Source organism: Xenopus laevis, chromosome 1L, assembly GCF_017654675.1.
Source record: "Xenopus laevis strain J_2021 chromosome 1L, Xenopus_laevis_v10.1, whole genome shotgun sequence".
NCBI lineage: Eukaryota > Metazoa > Chordata > Amphibia > Anura > Pipidae > Xenopus > Xenopus laevis.
This window is the reverse complement of record NC_054371.1, coordinates 92,702,885-92,721,908: the sequence shown is the minus strand read 5'-3', so window position 1 is coordinate 92,721,908 and position 19,024 is coordinate 92,702,885. Positions and strand designations below refer to the sequence as shown.

General features: G+C 39.5%; 1 long non-coding RNA gene across 1 annotated transcript; it reads right to left on the bottom strand.

The window, feature by feature from the left end:
- Positions 1-7,829: 7,829 nt before the first annotated feature.
- Positions 7,830-12,084, bottom strand: LOC121403664. The gene is made up of 3 exons (XR_005967429.1): positions 10,132-12,084; positions 8,186-8,238; positions 7,830-8,087 (listed from the first exon to the last, which is right to left on the bottom strand). It is a non-coding gene; the product is annotated as an uncharacterized LOC121403664 (long non-coding RNA).
- Between the last annotated feature and the right edge of the window lie 6,940 nt (positions 12,085-19,024).

Below are 19,024 nucleotides of genomic sequence, written 5' to 3'. Positions count from 1 at the left end.
AATAACTGAGCCATAACTTTTCTATTTTCTGCCCTGCTTTTGTTTGGGTATAATAGTCACTGCTAAAAGATCTGTTTGTTTTTTAATACTTTGGAAATGGTCCTTGAGGTGTACAAGGTTTGACTGAGAGAATTTTTTTACTTTTATATCATCTAGTTTGTCTGGAAACAGACCTGTCTTTATTGAATAGCATATTTTGACATAGCTGTTCTTGGGCATCACATTTTTCCTCTGAATAATTAGTATTTTCACTTCTTTAAGAGCCTGCTGTGACTGTGTACTTAACCAATGTCTCCTGAACTATTTCAGAGACACAACCACCTTCATGTATTATTTCTTTAAAAATTTCTTGTGAGGCAGAAGCTTTCTGATCTGTAGTTTGGTTTGAGACAGATTTTTGAAATATAATATTTGTATAGTATCTATCTTGACAAATTTTTTTTATCAGCTTTTAGTTCTCTTTTATGTGCATCACTTAAATATTCATGTGAGCTTTTTGACATTTTTAGATTATACTTAAATAATTGAATTGGAACTACACTAAATGCTGAATAATAATTATTTAGACTGAACTGTCGGCAGGAATGAGTGACACTGCTGAATAATAATTTACACTGACCTGTCAATGAGAACAAGTAAAGCACCTAATGAAAACGATTTTGATTAAGTGTCAAAACAAGTGCTGCTACTAGGTACTGAATAATAATACTTATTTAGATTGAACTTCAGTTATGACAAGTGATATACCTAAGCGCTTAAAGGACCAGTAACATCTAAAAAATTTTTTAAAAAATGTGTTAGTATAGAACAAAAAAAAAACACCAACTTCGGTTGAAAGCCGGGTTTGGACAGCAGCTCTGTCTCCAGCCAGGTGTCAGTGGAGAGCATTCGCTTCCGCAGAACCAGCTTCTCCACTAAATCACCCCTGACCCCACCTATCCTCCTACACTACCGTTTCTCCTGCTCCCCGAGGCCCGGTGCTACTGCTCGCAGGTTTGCGGAGATAATTTCTCTTGCTCAGACCTCATTACACCCTTCAATATAAAGAGAAAGCGGGAATATTACATTGATTTAAAAAAAGAAAACAAGAAGGGAAGGCTGGAGAGTAGCTGCTGTGTATTACTCAGGAGCTAACGAGCTGATTTGTTGGCCAAGGAAATGTTAACGGTGCAGTATCTTTTGCAGGAGAAGCCCCACAAGCGCAACCAGTGCGGAAAGGTTTTCAACGAAAGTGCCAAGCTGAACACACACACCCGGATCCATGCCAGGTACAAGCCATTTGTGTGTGTGAATTCTTCGGCAAGGGCTTCCACCAGAAAGGTACGGGGTCGCCTTTGTGTGAGTTTATTCCATTGGCTCAATTTTTGCCTCGGGAGTAATGGCACTTGAGATTTGGGAAGGCAAATCCCTACAGTGAGGGGCAGCTTTATTGGGTAACGACTGCCGTTTCCTACTGTGCCTGTAAGTGTCAGCGGGGCAGGCGAGCTTGGGCTGGGCAATGGCGGAATGGTAGTAGTAGGCTGGGTGTTTGCATGCTTGGCGCCGGCCTGTGTTCGCAGAGGAGTGACAGCCTGTCTCTCCTAAAGCCGCAGTAGCACGGAAAGTGATGTTACTGGTCCTTTAATGAATATTAAGATTGACTGAACTTCAGTTAGAACAAGAGACACTCCTAATGCTAAACAAAATTATTTAGACTGACTGAACTTCAGTTCACTTAGAGCAAGTGCCACTACTAGGCCCTGAATAAAAATTGTTTAGACTGACAAACTATAATATAATGGCTACAATCAAAGCTTTACAAAAGGGTTTATCATTTGCACCAACCAGTATTTTCAATGTTTTTAACTGTTTTTAACTATTGGAAAGACACCTTTCCAATAGCATACATCAGTGATTATGCATCTCTCAAAACCTAACATGGAAAGAGAGACAAGGTTTGAAACAATGAAATTATAATTAAACCCAGTGACAATGGAATTTATGATGGTCAAATCCCCATCATACCGACCTTCTACACTATTCCCAAAATACATAAAACTCCTCTCTCACCTCCAGGTCATCCAAAGTGTCAGGAATAGGTAGCCTAACTGAACCATCAATTATATATTAATGAAATATTAAAACCATGTCTCTAGCCTCCCCTCATTTGTCCAAGACCCGATGGATGCATTAAGACATCTGAAAGACATCCAAGCAGTGAAGATTTTTTGGCATGTCTAGATGTGGAATCGCTGTATACTAGCATTGTGCAGGAAGTAGGTCTAGTGGCAGTGGAAGAGACTTTAAAACAAAGAGGACAACAATATCTGGAACATAATGAATTTGTGGTACTCCTGGAGTTCATATTGAAACATAATTATTTCACTTTTAATGGACAATACTATCACCAAATTAGAGGAACTGCACTGGGAAGTACATGACCCCCACATACACAAACATTTATTTAGGATGGTGGAAAGTAACTTTGTATTTGGAGACAATCTTACAGAATATACACAATTCATCCCATTGCGTTTAAGCTACATTGATGATGTAGTATTAATATGGTCTGAAACTCAATGAAGGTTTTTTGAGTTTGTTAATAAACGTAATATCAATAATATCAATTTAAAAGCAACAACAGAAATTAATAAAAATATAGTACATTTTCTGGACATACACATTTTTTGGGGCCCAGATAATAATGAACTTACATCGTTATATAGAAAAAAAGACAGCTACCAATAACCTTTTGATCCCAAAAAGACATTTCTCAGATAAGCAAAAGGGACATACCAATTTCATCAGATTAATTGGTGACTACAGTGCACAACATAAAGAAATTGCGCAAATTTTGAATAAATATTGGCACATTCTGGAACAAGATGAGGACTTAAAAAAGGTAAAAGGGAGCAGACCTCGTATTACCTTTAGGCGGAGTAGAAACCTCAAGGATAACTTGACACAAAGCCATTATAGCAGACTTACAAAATCTAGATATGGTGAATGTGGGGCTTGTCTGTGAATCAAAAAACAATCACAATGTGCACAAGAATATAAGATAAAATATTACATAAATTGTACAACAACAGGAGTGGGATACATTACGAATTGTGAATGTGGCAAAAATTATGTGTGAAAAACTCAAAGATGATTTAGAAGGAGGATTTTTGAACATTAGAAATGTTAAACATAAAAGGAACACGTCAGTAGTGAACCACATAAATGAACGTCATAATGGAAACATGGGAGTGATGAAATTCACTGCTGTTAAACATATTAAACACATATTAAAACCGCTAGGATTGGTAATATTGACAAAAAAATATTACAATGCGAAGCACAATGGACATATTGGCAAAATAGTAAAGCCCTATAGAACTTAACAAAGGCTTCACCTTCACTCCATTTCTTTAAAATAAGTACATACTATATTTTACATATTAGCTGGTAAAAATCTCAAAAAGTTGTCTCATACAGTAACATAAATGGGCATACTAATGAATAAAAAATAAAAATTGTAAAAAAAATCAAATAAAAAAATAAATAAAAAGAGTTCAATCTGGGTCCAGTGTAATACAACAGCTTGTTTGCATTATAATGACATTGTTTTAAGCTTGACTTGTTTATTATGGCATGAGAGCATTCATTCATTGTTGATGGCAATGAATGAAAAAAAAGAACTCAATGGAAGAATGGGCAATGCATGCGCAGATTGAACTTAAAGCAAGCGCTGGCAAAATAGTGTTGCACAGGCTACGCAGACTATGCATAACTCTGTGGCGGCATATGATGAAGGGAACTTGGAACATCGCGGTAACTTGGATGCCATTAGATGCCTATTTAAATCACTTAATGCAGTGCACCCATTACTTATGCCCCTGATGAAACAGAGTAATAGGCAAAATGCATAGGGTGGCATAGGTGGACAGTGGTGTGAATAGCTCCCACCTTTTCCCAACATAGATAGGTAGGATCAGCATGGTGGAATTTATGGAAGGGAGGGAAGGGTAATTACATTGATCATGAGATTACAAACTACTAGGCATACTAACTAACTTAGAAACACTACCAATCCACCGTATGCAGTTTTTAGTATATGTAATTTCCTGCACTGTCTGAATGGGTAAAAGCAGTGAGTCTATTTATGGGCCGCATTTTTTTTATCTGGATTATGGATTAAAAGTTAAGTTTTAGTATATTAATATTATATGCCATCTGAACTGTTTGCTTGAAGTAACAGGATTGAGATGTTGTTCCAGTACATCTTATCCTATATTGCTTTAGTCATGGTCTAAAGATTTTGCCGAGTTATTGCTTACCTGCGGATGAGGGTTATTTGATTGATTAATTGTATGGTCATCTTTTTGGTGACTGACCAAACTATAATTAGAACACGTGATATTCCTAAATGCTTAATGAAAAATATTTAGACCAACTGAACTTTGACCTAGCTGCTACTAGGACCTGTATAAAAATTATTTAGACTGACTGAACTTCAGTTACACCAAGAGACACTCCTAGCCCTAGGTGCTGAATAAAATTATTTAACCTGAATGAATTTCATTTACAAGAGACACTCCTAGTCCTATTTGCTGAATAAAATTATTTAGACTGACTGAACTTCAGTTACAACAAGAGACACTTTTAGTCTTAGGTGCTAAATACAATTATTTAACTTGACTGAACTTCAGTTACAACAATAGACACACTCCTAGGTGCTAAATAAAATTATTTAGACTGACTAAACTTCAGCTACAAGACACTTCTAGTCCTATGTGCTGAATACAATTATTTAACCTGCCTGAAGTTCAGTTACAAGTGATACTCCTAAATTCTTAATAAAGACAAATTTTTTTATTAGAATTTTTATTGGTTTTGTATGACAAAAAGACAGCATGAAATGAGATGGCAATACAGGCAAAAGTGAAACGCCCAAGTTAATAATAGTTGTACAAGTGTTGAATAGTATCACATTATATGGGGGCATTTAGGGAGTAATTTGGCTAAGGTGACTATTAATGTAGATTATTTAGACTGACTAAACTTCTGGTAGAACAAGGAATGCTCCTAACCTATGTAGGAACAGGCAACAACACAAGTTATCAAGGAAGGCTTTGTGGTCCACCACAATATAAAACTAGCCCTACTTATGCCACCGGATCATTGGCCTAAACCTAGTAATCCTAATAAGTGATAATGATGGTACCCCTGCCCCAAAATTGCCATGGTCTCAGATTTTAAAAAAAAGAAATCAAGTTACAGGTCAGTTAGGTTATACTAGTGTTTACCACTATTTTTACTAAGAAAAATGATCTGCCCTTGCTGCAGTTGAAGGGCCAGTTTTGCACAATGCCTACTCCTTGAGATCTGAGTAAGCTCAGCAGCAGCCTGCATAGCGTGACTGTCTCTCACTGCTGCTGCCTCTAAACTAACTGCGCCAGACCAGAGGAGCTTGAATCACTCTCTCCCTTCCCTATCTAGACCCATTCCTTTTCTTCTTTTCTCTTCCCTTCCCTTCCCTTTCTTCTTTCCTCTCACTCCCTTCCAATCATCTCACTCTCTTATACTTCCATTCCAACCCCCTTTCAATCCCCTTTGTGTTTCTTTGTACTCCCTGCTCCCTCCCTCCTTGGCAACAGAGGAGTGATTTCTGAGAGGCTCTGCTATGCCGCACACACTTCTTGACCTTCCGGGTATAATTTACATGGAAGCAGTGGCAGGTGTAGCACAGCGACAGGCTTAGTGGGCATTGATTTGTATGTCCCCTGAGGCCCTTCAGTAATGGGGGGGTGCATTGCTTGCAGGGTCTACTGGGGCCTTGCTTATGCCACTGTTTCACATATTCACACTACTCACATATGCCTGCACATGCACTAACATGCATAAAATATTTATTTTGCCAAGTGTATGCAGACTTTTACACACAGTTTTTTTTACTGCATCCTGTGTTCTTTTGCCTGAAAAACTGTTTTATTGCCATTGCGAATAATGTATACACTAACCACATTGTGCAATACCTTTTGTATGTTGTTTCAGTTATTATTGCATTTATTGCATTTTTATCCATTTTATTGAATTTTCAGTTTTGCATAGGCATTGCTCACTTGTTTCAGTCTGTAAAATTTATTTGGCCAAGATAAAATATTCAAACTGTAATTCTAATGGTTGATTATATTAAGCCATAAAAACATCATTGATTTTTGTGGTTTTATTGCATTTTAGTGATTTAATTGCGTTCTGCATTTACTTGTGTTTTACCCTTGGAAATTTTGTGTGCTGTATATCCATTTGGATGCCTCTGCACACCGCGGTTTGCATCACACTATTCAGTATACCCATAGCATTTATATTTAGGATGTATTATGTTGGTATGTTACAAAATATGGAGCATATATGGGGTACAATGCAAGCGCCAATTTTTAGAAATTTCATAAAACCCAGTATGTTTACCATTACTTTGCAGTTTCATAGTTTGCAATAGAAAGATGTTTTTACCTATTTTGGATTCAGCAGAATGTGTACTTTTGGAAAATATATGGTTTTCTAGTGTCTCCCTACTGTTAGGTGGTCTTATGGCACATAATACACATACCAGGTGCTTATATTGCAGCAGCCAGAAAGCAGAAAAATCATATGCACTGTTTTCATTTGTGCTTCTGTATGCCACAGTTTGGTAAATCTATGCATTAATAAACTCCAGGGGGTTCTGGAGGAACGTCATTTTGTTTCTACTATGTACTGTATTTACTGTATATGGCTGAAATGACAATAAAATCCACTTGACTTGACTTGAAATTGTTCAGTAGACCCCTGGTGTTTATATTTAGGATGTTTTATGCTGGTATTCAATTTAGTTACTGAGAGAAAAGCTATTGAAGCAGTGCTGGTGTAAGACACGCCAGGAGATTACCACGGTCTCTTACCTCCCGGCACATCTCTCCACAACTTTAGGTGCGCAGGCATGCACTGCCAGGTTGCTTGCGCGAAGGGCAAATGACACTGGCATCATTTCTTCAGCGCTTGATTCTGAGCGTTGTGACGCCCGCGTTTTGACGCCGAGATTCATGATGTCATGTTTCGGTGCTGGATTTGAATTTTGGGGCCAAATCCTCTTTAAAAAGCCAATTCTCCATTTTGACAGTGCCCAAGCTGGCTTCTGTTTACAGATCCTGCTGAAGCCTTTATACTGTGATTGAATTTCTGTTTTTTGACTCTTGCCTGATTATTGACTTTGATTCCTGCCACCTGTCCTGACCCTTTTGCCTGATCTTCAACTACGTTTTGCCTAATCCTAGCCGGTACCTCGTTTTGGACTTGTTACTAACTTTTTTGCACTACTCTTTGTAGGTTCTGCAACAGAAAGCCCAGGCCACAAAAGTGTATTAGTGAACACCAGAAACTGCAGGGGTGCCCTGTGCATCCAAGTATACCCATGGCTTCTAAGGTTCCTAAAAGATGAGTATGATACGTTACATGCCTAAAAGATGAGTATGTTACAGTTAGCTACAGAAAAACGTGTTTTATTACCACAACATGTTTCGGGCTCAGGGCCCTTTATCAAGTGTAACAGAAATCAGTGAAAACACATACATTAATACATACAATTGTCCAATTTAGTTCAATTTGTCCATTGCTTCATCTGTGCCTGTACCCAGTAAGGGACCAGGTACACTGTGGCACACCAGACGTGGAGATTTAGTGCATCAACATTTCTTTATTGGCCCCAAAAAGTAGATACATGTAAGGCAACGTTTCGGACCCCACTGGGCCCTTTCTCAAGCCTAGGCTTGAGAAAGGGCCCAGTGGGGTCCGAAACGTTGCCTTACATGTATCTACTTTTTGGGGCCAATAAAGAAATGTTGATGCACTAAATCTCCACGTCTGGTGTGCCACAGTGTACCTGGTTTCTTACATATGTTCTGGATCACAGGCAGGTGATCCTTTCACTGTTTGAGCACCCTACCCAGCAAAAGGGTTATCTACAGGTCGAAGCTCTTCATACTCGTGTGTACCCAGTAAGGGAGTGAGAAATAGTCCAGTGTGGGTGTGTACATCAATTAAAAACCAGGTACTGCTATTTGCTGGCCTACCTTAAACCTTCACACCTGAAAAGAAATATATTTTTTGCTTAAAATAAAACATCTTATTTTCTCTTTTCTAATTCATATGCATTTATATTTAACAAATTATATGCCCATCTTACCAGTAAGTAGTATTCTAATATTCTTTGATTCATACAAGGGCAAAACTAATCATCTGTAAAAGGAAACAAAGATAACATCAGTTATATGGCCAGAGCATTGTTACAATAAACATTGTTGCAAAGAACTGTAATCATTTATTGCAGTAAACAATGTTACAAATAGCATTTTACACTCCAGCTATCATTCAAACCTAGTGGGTGTAATGTATCTAATCTTTTAATCCAAAATGATTCTCTCTGTGGTAAATGTTGTGGCAAATGTGCCTGATTTGGGTTTGCCTGAAAACCTTTGGGTACCTGGTCGTTTTGGGTGATACACTTCTGCAGTGCATAAGGCATCCCTTATAGTTTTACCTTTAGTGTAACTAAAAAGGGGGATCTGGGAATTTCTTGTTTCAGTGTTCTGTCCTGCATAAGTAAGGGCCAGAATTTACCTTCAATCTGTTTGCTTTGTTCACAGAATTGACTAAAAATTATTTGTCCCTTTTGGTTTATATATCAAAAGTTCCTCTGTTTTCATTTCTTTTGCTGCCGTTGCGCTTTTTTCAATCTCAGTATTATTATACCCCCTAGTTTGAAACCTTGACTTTAGGGTATTTGCTGTATGTGTAAAGCTAGAAATCCTTCGAACTCTTATGAACTGCCCCTTGGGGATTGCTTAATTTCTCTTCCACTGTGGGTGGAAACTGGTTGCCAGTAATATACATTATTGCAGTCTGATTTTTTTCTATATAGACTAGTATTGATGTTACCATTTTTTTAGGTTAATGGCCACAACAATCATTTCTTCAAACTCAGCGGACCAGCGGACCATAACACATTACTAGTATATTGTCCACAAATCTATGGTAACATGTTATGTACTTTTTAAAAGGGCTTTCCAGGAACAATTTCTATTCTATTTGGTGGACAAAGATTTTGGCAAATGATGGAGCTACCGCAGCTCCCACTCAGGGGTGATCCTGGCCCCTCCACCGCCTGAGGCAGCAGCTGTTGCTGCTGCCCCCCCTCCCCTGAAAATTTGCTCTTAAAGTACCAGGAGTAGCATTTTTGCTGCCCCTGGTACCTAGTGGGGTGCTGCCGCCTGAGGCGACAGCCTCAACTCGCCTCATTGGTGAAGCACCCCTGCTCCCACTGACGTCCCCAGTCTTTGCCAATAATATGTTCCTGCATATCTAAAATAGTTTTTCTTAAGTACCTGAGGCAATGTACTAAGAAATATATGAGGTGATGTGGTGTATTTGTTTCTAGGAGAGCTTCTTCCACATACCTCCTGTGGAATAGAAGTGTAGAGACTTTTTACAATTTTACTTCAGGATTTACTTTGCCCAATTCATTCAATTTACATAATAAATCTGTAGTATCTTTCAGGCATGTTGTAATATTATACAGCAATAGACTGTAAAAGACCATCAACAAATTTCGATAGTGGTTCCAACACTGAGCCTATTCCAGATACTATTGGTCTACCAGGAGGGTTAATCAATGATTTGTGTACCTTTGGTAGCACATATAGTACCAGAATGCGGGAATGTTCAATGCATAAATGATCTTTTATATGTTTGGGGACTGTGCGATTTTCATAGGCTTGGGTAACCAGAATTTTGATTTATTTTTTAATTAATTCTGAAGGTTTTATGAGGGCTTTCTCATAACATGTCCCGGTGTTTCCAACTGCCTAATCACCTTTGTGTTATAGTCTTGTTTGTTCATTACCACTATTGCCCCTCCTTTGTCTGCCTTTCTGATTAATATGTTGTCATTATGTTTTAATAACTATCAGCATTTGTGGTATATGGTTCAGACCCCGAAAAATGCAATTTCAATGTAATGTTTCTCAAAAACTTTTGAAAGGCTGTGTCCCAAGTAGCATATTCCCTTATTTAATACAGTCAATTCTGCAGGTGTAAGTTCATATGAGATGTATTAATAACAAGGTTATTTACCTTGTCTTGTTCCTGGTTCTCTTGGGGTACTGATCTCTGGTGCTCGTTATTTGTGCTACCTGTTTCCTCTGCCTTGAGGGTCTGCAGTTTGCTCTAAAAAAAGATACCACTGACTGTGCGCTTGAACTTCAGCATTTCTCACTGCTCGATGCGTTGGTATGAGGTGCACTTGCTGGGATGGACCAGGGGTTCCTGTGCCTGTTTTGCCCTTGTATGAATCAAAAATTTTTAAAAAACTACTTACTTGTAAGTTGGGCAAGTACATATATTTTGCTTAATATAAATGCATATGAGAATTAGAAAAGAAAAAATAAGATGTTTTCTTTCAAGCAAAAAAGATATTTATTTTCAGGTGTGAAGGTTTAAGGTAGGCCAGCAAATGGCAGTGTTCTGTCCTCACTACGTGTTACTCTGGGGTAGCGTGTAGCTTGACATGCAGTTTAACTCCTTCCTTCATTAATCCACTGAGAGCAGATTAGAAAGCTTCAGTTTTATTAACAAGGGGACGTTGTAAAACTAGGGAAGACAGAAAATGACAGTGCTTAATACATCACAATATAGAAAATACATAAACACTGTATAGCATATGTTAAACTAAAGGGGTGAGAGGCATCTGTATATAATATAAGGCATAGATACCTGGGCTGGAACACATACTATATAGCAGTGCCGTGAGGTAACTGCATATGTAACACTATAAAACTTGTATAGAAATACAAAACAAATAAATAATGATCTGCCTTTAGAGATCAGGCTTGGTATATAAGTAATACCTACCAACGATGCTACCACAAGGCTGGATAGGGGGGAGGATTACTGCATATGGTAATGTGCTAGCTGTGAACAGTGTAAAGATGGCAGATAGAGTGATCATTTCCTGGTATTAGACAGGGTCACATGGTAAGGATATGGTGGCCTAAGGGTCATGCCACACAAGCAGATTTGGGGAGATTAGACATCCCAGCGACAAATCACCTTTTCTTTGGGGTGACAATCTCCCCAAACTATCTTCCCCCTGCCTGTGAACAGTGTAAAGATGGCAGCCAGACTGATCATTTCCTGGTATTACACAGGGTCACATGGTAAGGGTATGGTGGCCTAAGAAGTACATTTTTATAAAAGTGCACAAACCATACAAGCAAATCATTAGCTGATGCAACATGAAAAATAAAACAATTCTGGAGGCAGTACCTGGTTTCTAATTGATGTACACACCCATGCTGGACTATTTCTCACTCCCTCACTAGGTACAGGAACAGATGAATTAATGGACAAATTGAACTAAACTGGACAATTTACAACACCGCTTGTGGGCAGTCTATTCATTCTATATATAAATGTATGTGTTTGCACTGACTTTTGTTACACTTGATAGGACCCTGAGCCCAAAACATGTTGTGGTAATAAAACACATTTTTCAGCAGCTAGCATGGCTTCAACAGCTTTTCTCTCAATAACTCCAAATGAATTGCCTATAACTTTGCACCTGAGGTGGGGTTGTAGACTGAGACTGAGAGGCTAATAAGTATCTCCAGAAGCACAGTCATGTATGTAGAGTGGTTTTATGCTGGTATGTTATAAAATTTGGAGCATATAATGGGGCAAAATTCAAGCTTTGTGAAATTTCATAAAACCCACTACGTTTAGAATGACTTTGTAGTTTCCAATAGAAAGACATATTTACCCATTTTGGATTCATCAGAATTTGTATGATATAAAATATATAGATATAAAAATATCTAAAATATATCATTTTCTAAGGTTATCCTGGGTTCTTATAGTGCAGCAGCCATGAAAATTCATATGCGCTTTCATTTGGGGGGGGGGGGTCTCTGTATGCCACATACATAAATCTATGTATATTGAGCATCTATGTATATTGAGCATCAAAGTGTTCAGTAGACCTCTGTCATTCATATTTAGTTTTGGAAAAACTTTCTTTGGACAGATGAAACTAAGATCAACCTCTACCAGAATGATGGCAAGAAAACATATTGAGTATGGAGAAGGCGTGGAACAGCTAATGATCCAAAGCATACCACATACAACAGTGCCACATGGCTGCCAGTGGCACTGGGACTCTAGTGTTACGATTGGCACCCTAACTCCAGAACCAATGCTAAGCACCCTGTTCTCGACTCTTGCTTCTGCCTTTAACAGCCGCCTTTCACCTCGGGAGGAGCCCTTGGCTAATCGGATGCCGTCAGGTCTTATAAAGTGAGGTGCCAAGCTAAGGGCTCTGGACTAGCAAAGGGGCACAACGGTAAAGCAAAGTCTTTTGGACAGAAGGTCACAGAACGAGGAGTAAACAGAAGGCATAGTCAAAACTGGCCGGGTTGGGCCGGGCAAAGTACAACAGGCAAGGGTCAAACCAGAGTCAGACAGGCAAGGGTCAAACCAGGAGATCAATCAGGGATGCAGATGTAGAAGAGTCAGTTACCAGGCAGGGTCAGGATTTCAGAAGTCAGAATCGTCAAAACAGGCAGGGGTCACAACAGGAATTAAATATCAGACAGATTTAAAGCACAGAAGCACCAGGAACTTCACTAGAAATGATCCTATAACAGGCAATGAAAAAAATCCAAAATGTCTCTTTAAGTCATCACGCCAGCGCACAAGTGCCTATAAATACAGAAGGTGCGTGCTGCGCGCCCTTAGTTATCAGCACACAGAAGAAGAGGAGAATCGTGGCGGGCGTCCTAGCTGCACCACTAGACCACCAGGGTGAGTTTATCAATAATGTGACACAGGACAGAAGTAGCCGAATAAATTCTGAGGTGTTCAGAGACATACTGTCTGCTCAAATCCAGCTAAATGCAGTCAAATTGATTGGGTGGCGTTTCATAATACAATGGGCAATGACCTAAAACATACAGCCAAAGCAACCTAGGAGTTTATTAAAGCAAAGAAGTTGACATATTATTAACTGGCTAAGTCAGTCACCTGACCTGAACCCAGTTGAGCATGAATTTTACTTGTTGAAGACTAAACTTCGTACAGAAAGGCCCACAAACAAACTGCAACTGAAAGCTGCTACAGTAAAGGCCTGGCAGAACATTAAAAAGGAGGAAAGCCAGAATCTAGTCATGCCTATGAGTTCATGACTTCAGGCTGTCATTGCCAGCAAAGGGTTTTCAACCAAAATGAACATTTTATTTTCAGTTTTTTAATGTGTCCAATTACCTTTGAGCCCCTGAAATTAAGTGATTGTGTTAAAAAAAGGTTTTAGTTCCTCACTTTTTTTTTTGTTCAACCCACTGAATTAAAGCTTAAAGGGATACTGTCATGGGAAAAAACATTTTTTCCAAAATGAATCAGTTAATAGTGCTGCTCCAGCAGAATTCTGCACTGAAATCCATTTCTCAAAAGAGCAAACAGATTTTTTTATATTCAATTTTGAAATCTGACATGGGGCTAGACATATTGTCAATTTCCCAGCTGCCCCAAGTCATGTGACTTGTGCTCTGATAAACTTCAATCACTCTTTACTGCTGTACTGCAAGTTGGAGTGATATCACCCCCTCCCTTTTCCCCCCAGCAGCCAAACAAAAGAACAATGGGAAGGTAACCAGATAACAGCTCCCTAACACAAGATAACAGCTGCCTGGTAGATCTAAGAACAACACTCAATAGTAAAAACCCATGTCCCACTGAGACACATTCAGTTACATTGAAAAGGAAAAACAGCAGCCTGCCAAAAAGCATTTCTCTCCTAAAGTGCAGGCACAAGTCACATGACCAGGGGCAGCTGGGAAATTGACAAAATGTCTAGCCCCATGTCAGATTTCAAAATTGAATATAAAAAAATCTGTTTGCTCTTTTGAGAAATGGATTTCAGTGCAGAATTCTGCTGGAGCAGCGCTATTAATGGATTCATTTTGAAAAGAATTTTTTTCCCATGACAGTATCCCTTTAAAGTCTGCAGGTCAAATGTGGTAATGAACAGAACCAAAATTAGAAAAAAAGTTGTCTCTGTTCAAATATTTATGGGCCTAACTGTAGTTCGGTAAATCTATGTATACTGAGCATCAAAATGTTCAGTAGACCTCTGTCGTTCATATTTAGGATTTTTTATTTTTCTTGGTACTCAATGCTATGTGGGAGATAAGAAAGTGGCAGTTTTGATGTGATTTTCAGGTATTTGACCAAAACCGACTATTTTGGGAAAGCATTAAGCATTTTAGTTTAGATCTGCCGTACACCATGGGGTCCAGATTTTTCCGTATTTGGACTGCATCCCTCTAGCTTCATAGGTCAGTTTTTATTAGGAGGATAGCCTTGTGAACCAATAGTTTCCAAGTCTTAACTGTTGGAGGTCGGGGCCCCATCCAGTGCATGGCTATATTTTTCTTTGCATAGAATAGTAATGAGCAGTATCTATTTTTAGCATATTTGGAGGCATATAAGAGGAGAGACAATTGTTGGGAAGTCAAAATACTCTGTTAGTACCCTGAGAATTTTGATCCAATAACTTGTTATTGGGGGCAGGACCATGTGGTAGAAGTTTGCTGGGGAGGTAGTGCTCCGGGGAAAAGAGGGGTCAGGTTGTCTTCCCGTGGCATGCAACTTGGTTGGGGTTATATACAGGTAAATTATCCTGTATTGGACCATCCTATCTCTTGTTGAAATTAGGTAGTTATAGTTGTTGTTGGTGGCTTCCTCCCAGTCCTCTTGAGTTAATTGTGGAACATCCATTAGCCAATGGGCTTTCGATATCTCAAAAGGCTTGGAGCCTTTGGCTAGAATGGTCTGATATAATTTTGAAGCTAGTTTAGAGTTATCAGGTGCATGCAGGGTATGCTTATGGTTAGGGAATGTATGTGTGGAATCAAGTGGTGAATTGTGCCTGGAATGCGTGCCAGAGCTGGAAATACCTATAAAAATGTGGATTATCATTTTGGCAGTTAAGAGATAGTTGATCTTAAGTAAGGAAGGTGGAGTCTATAAGGAAGTCTCCTAGATATTTCAGGCAGTGGGTTGGCCTATATGTGAAGTCTTGGAGCTGTCTGAAGTGTGGGAGGTATGAGTTGACCCATAAGGGAAGCCTAGGTGATAGTAGTGGGGGAGTTATGTTGAGTAGTTTAAGGGTTGATGCCCAGATTTTATGTGGGACTGTGAAAGTGAGTAGGAGATTTGGTCGGTCATCCATGTGTCGGTAGCGAACGTTTTTAAATCCTTCCAGGGATTGCAGGAGTAGGGCCTGGAGAGCCATATTAGGATTATATGGATCTGAAATATGGAGGAAGCACCAGTGGAGGTAGTACAGCTGAGATGCCATATAGCAGTGCTATCCAATTTCTGTGGTACAGAGGGCTGGAATTTTTCAGGCCTTCATGGTGGAGGGCCGATAATGGAAGCCAGTGATGATCACTCCCTGTTTTAAACCACGCCTACTTTAAACCACACCCATGTTACCACAAGACCACCTCCACATTAATGGTGGTAGCACACAAAAAACCAAATTGGTGCTCACTGCAGGGATATCATGTATCACTCATATGTGAAAAAGTTGTCATATTAAAGGAATTGTTTCCATAAATAAATTAAAACTGGGTAAATAGGCTGTACAAAATAAAAAATGTTTCTAATATAGTTAGCCAAAAATGTAATGTATAAAGGCTGGAGAGACTGGGTGTCTAACAGAATAACCAGAACACTACTTTGTGCTTTGCAGCTCTCTTAATTTCCACTGATTGGTGACCAGACAGTAACCAATCAGTGACTTGATGGGGGCCACATGGGTCTTAACTGTTTGCTTTTGAACCTGAGCTGAATGCTAAGGATCAATTTCAGACTCACTGTTATGTCCAATGTGGTTCCCCTTATAGTCACTGACTAACTCAGAGTTAGAGATCTGAAAAGCAGGAAGTAGTGTTCTGTTCTGTTATGTTAGCCATCCACTCAATCCAGCCTTTATACATTACATTTCGGCTAACTAACTATATTAGAAACATTTTATATTTTGCACAGCCTATTTTCCCTGTTTTTATTTTTACATTGAACTGTTGCTTTAAGACCTACCCTTAAATCCATATGCCTTCTCCCCTGTGGATAACACAGCATCCCCAGCACATGATTAAGGTCCCCTAACAATAATTTCCTAATCCCCAAAAACCCCAAAACAAATAACAGGCTTATGTTCCACAGGCAGAGCAGGGCACACAGGCAGAGTATGACACATACAGGGAGCATAGGGCAGACAGAGCATGGCACACACAGGCAGAGTAGGACAGGCAAAGATTATGGCACACACAGGGAGCATACGGAAGGCAGAACAGATCAGGAGACAGTTTCCACTGATCAGGACCACTCTAAGATTTGCTACATACAGTGACACAGTGCTGGTACCCCTCCAGCAGTTTGTATGAATATGAACAATGTGGGCAGTTTCAGTCTGGGTCTGAGTTGTGAACAGTACAGGGCTTTAGGGTGCGAACAATAGAGGTGTCACAAGTGTGAACAATGCAGGGGAGATTACATGTGTGAACAATACAGTGGATCACAGTCTGAATTTGATTAAACAATGTAGGAAGCAGTTGATCTATGTAGTGATAAAAGTTTACACATGGTAAGCAGACACAGCAGGCAGACTTTGATGTAGGGGGCCACACAAGGTGGGGGGGGGTCGCCAGTTGGACATATAAGAATTTGGGGAGATTTATAATTTTAAAGATGTTTATATGACCCATAGTCAGAGGAAACTTGGCCCAATTAGAGAGGTCTGTGAGTGAGGAGATGATGGGGGCAAGGTTAAGGGTTACATATTGATGCAGATCAGGGTGTATCATAATGCCAGATATTTGAAAGAGGGTACCCACTTAAGCAGGGTGGTAGGTGGTAGGTGGTAGTGGGGGGGTTGATGACTGTCCAGGGAGTAGAGGAGAGACTTGTCCCAATCAGTGGCGGAACTACCGGCCCAGCAGTAGGTGCGATTGGACCAGGGCCCGCACCCCCTTCAGGGCCCCCCGGCAGCTTGTGCACTGCTGTTTACCGTCACGCTCCGATGTTTTCTTTGCGGAGAATCGCGTATGGAGGGGGGTGGGGGGCCCAGCTGCATGTCTCGCTCCAGGACCCTCCAGTTACGGTACTGGTCCCAATTAATAAGCAGTCCTGAGAAGTGGCCAAATTGATTAACTGCTTGTAGGAGGGCTTCCAGCAAGCCTCTGGCATCAGCCGGGTATAGTAAGAGGTCATCTGTGAATAATGATACTTTCTCAACCACTGTTTAAAAAGTCAGTCCCTTAATGGTGTTTGAGTTCCTAATGAGTATCGCTAGGAGTTCAATTGCCAAGGCAATCATGGGAGGACTATTTTTAACAAAAATAGACCTCACATGGCTGTTTTTTTCCAGAGTATGTCTGGATACCCTCATCCATATTCACAACTCCAGCCTCACTATCCTCCCTCGTAGTCTCCTCTACAGGGTCCTATATGGGGGTTATCTTAATATTTTCCATGAAATACCCGGAGGCACTAAAATTTAAGGTGGCTGTAGTTCCCAAAGCTCAGCAACTCTCCTTTTCGCTGTAGTCACTTCAGCAGAGTGGGCAGTCAATGTTCCTACATTGACTGCCCACTCTGCTGAAGTGACTTTAGCGAAAAGTTGTATGCACTAACTTCATTTTTGGGCCTCTAAACACCAGATACTTTGATAATCCTATGCACAATGGACACCAAACTGTTCAGTGGACTCAAGGCATTCATACTTGGATGTTTTTTCTTGATACCCAATGCTGTGCGGGAGATCCAATCTTGCAAAGTGAAAGGTTTTTTTCCGAATTTTCATACATTTTTATAGAAACAGAAAAGCTTTTATATTTTGGTAATTGGGACTACCTGTTTTGAAATCCAAAGTACTCGATATTTTACTATAGTGCTTTGAAATTCAGTAATTATTGCTGGGAGTTTTTGATCTATAGAAGTCAGAAATCTTCATAAAACTATACATATCTGGTATTGGCACATTTGAGACTTTACAAATAAGTTCAATTTTTGTGCATAAAATGAAATATGTTTCTGGTATAAATCCTTATATTGTGAAAAATGACAATTTTTAAAAAATTTTTGGTATTTAGAGCTCAAAATCTTGTTTCATAAGTGGGAATACACAAAAACTCCCATTTAGAAAACTCAGGTTATCCCAAGAAAAAAACAAATGTATAGTTTTTCATGTGTGAAAAGGGGGAGGTGCCTTGGACTGAGCACTCTGTTTAGGAAGTGAGAGGAAAGCGTGTACAATTTAGATAGCACAGGAGAAAATATTTATAGTTATTGGGATTAGTGGAAAGTCAGTAAGAATGTGACCGCTCAAGACTCCCCACTTTAGCAGTCTCCCCAATCAGCTCTATGAGCTCCGGGTGCTCAGCCACCAGTGCTCCAACTGTGATAAATCCAAAAGAAAAATGTTCCAGGCGGCACTCCGGATAAGTATAAAGAGGTGTCTTTATTATATCATAGTGGATAACATCATCGCCTGATGTAACCCACTATGATATAATAAAGACACCTCTTTATACTTATCTGGAGTGCCGCCTGGAACATTTTTCTATTGGGATTAGTGGGATTACTAATGTCTGAGGCACAATCAAAGTGCTGCCTTCGGGATTTGTTGTTTGCATATGAATAATTGGAAAGTGCCCTGTCTGTGATGTTACAAGCAGAGTAAAGTTCAAAACCCAGCATAAAATGTTGTACAAAATTGTTAAAAGTTACTACTTAGAAGGTTATATTCCTTTCTATTATAAACTCAAAAAAATGTTTCTGGTTCAGTTCTTTGGTGTTCGTTAGCACATTTTTATTCAACCGTGTCAGCTGATAAGGACTACAATACTTGAATACATTGCAAATCTCAATACTATGGGGCAAATTCACTAAGATTCGAAGTTGCGCCAGG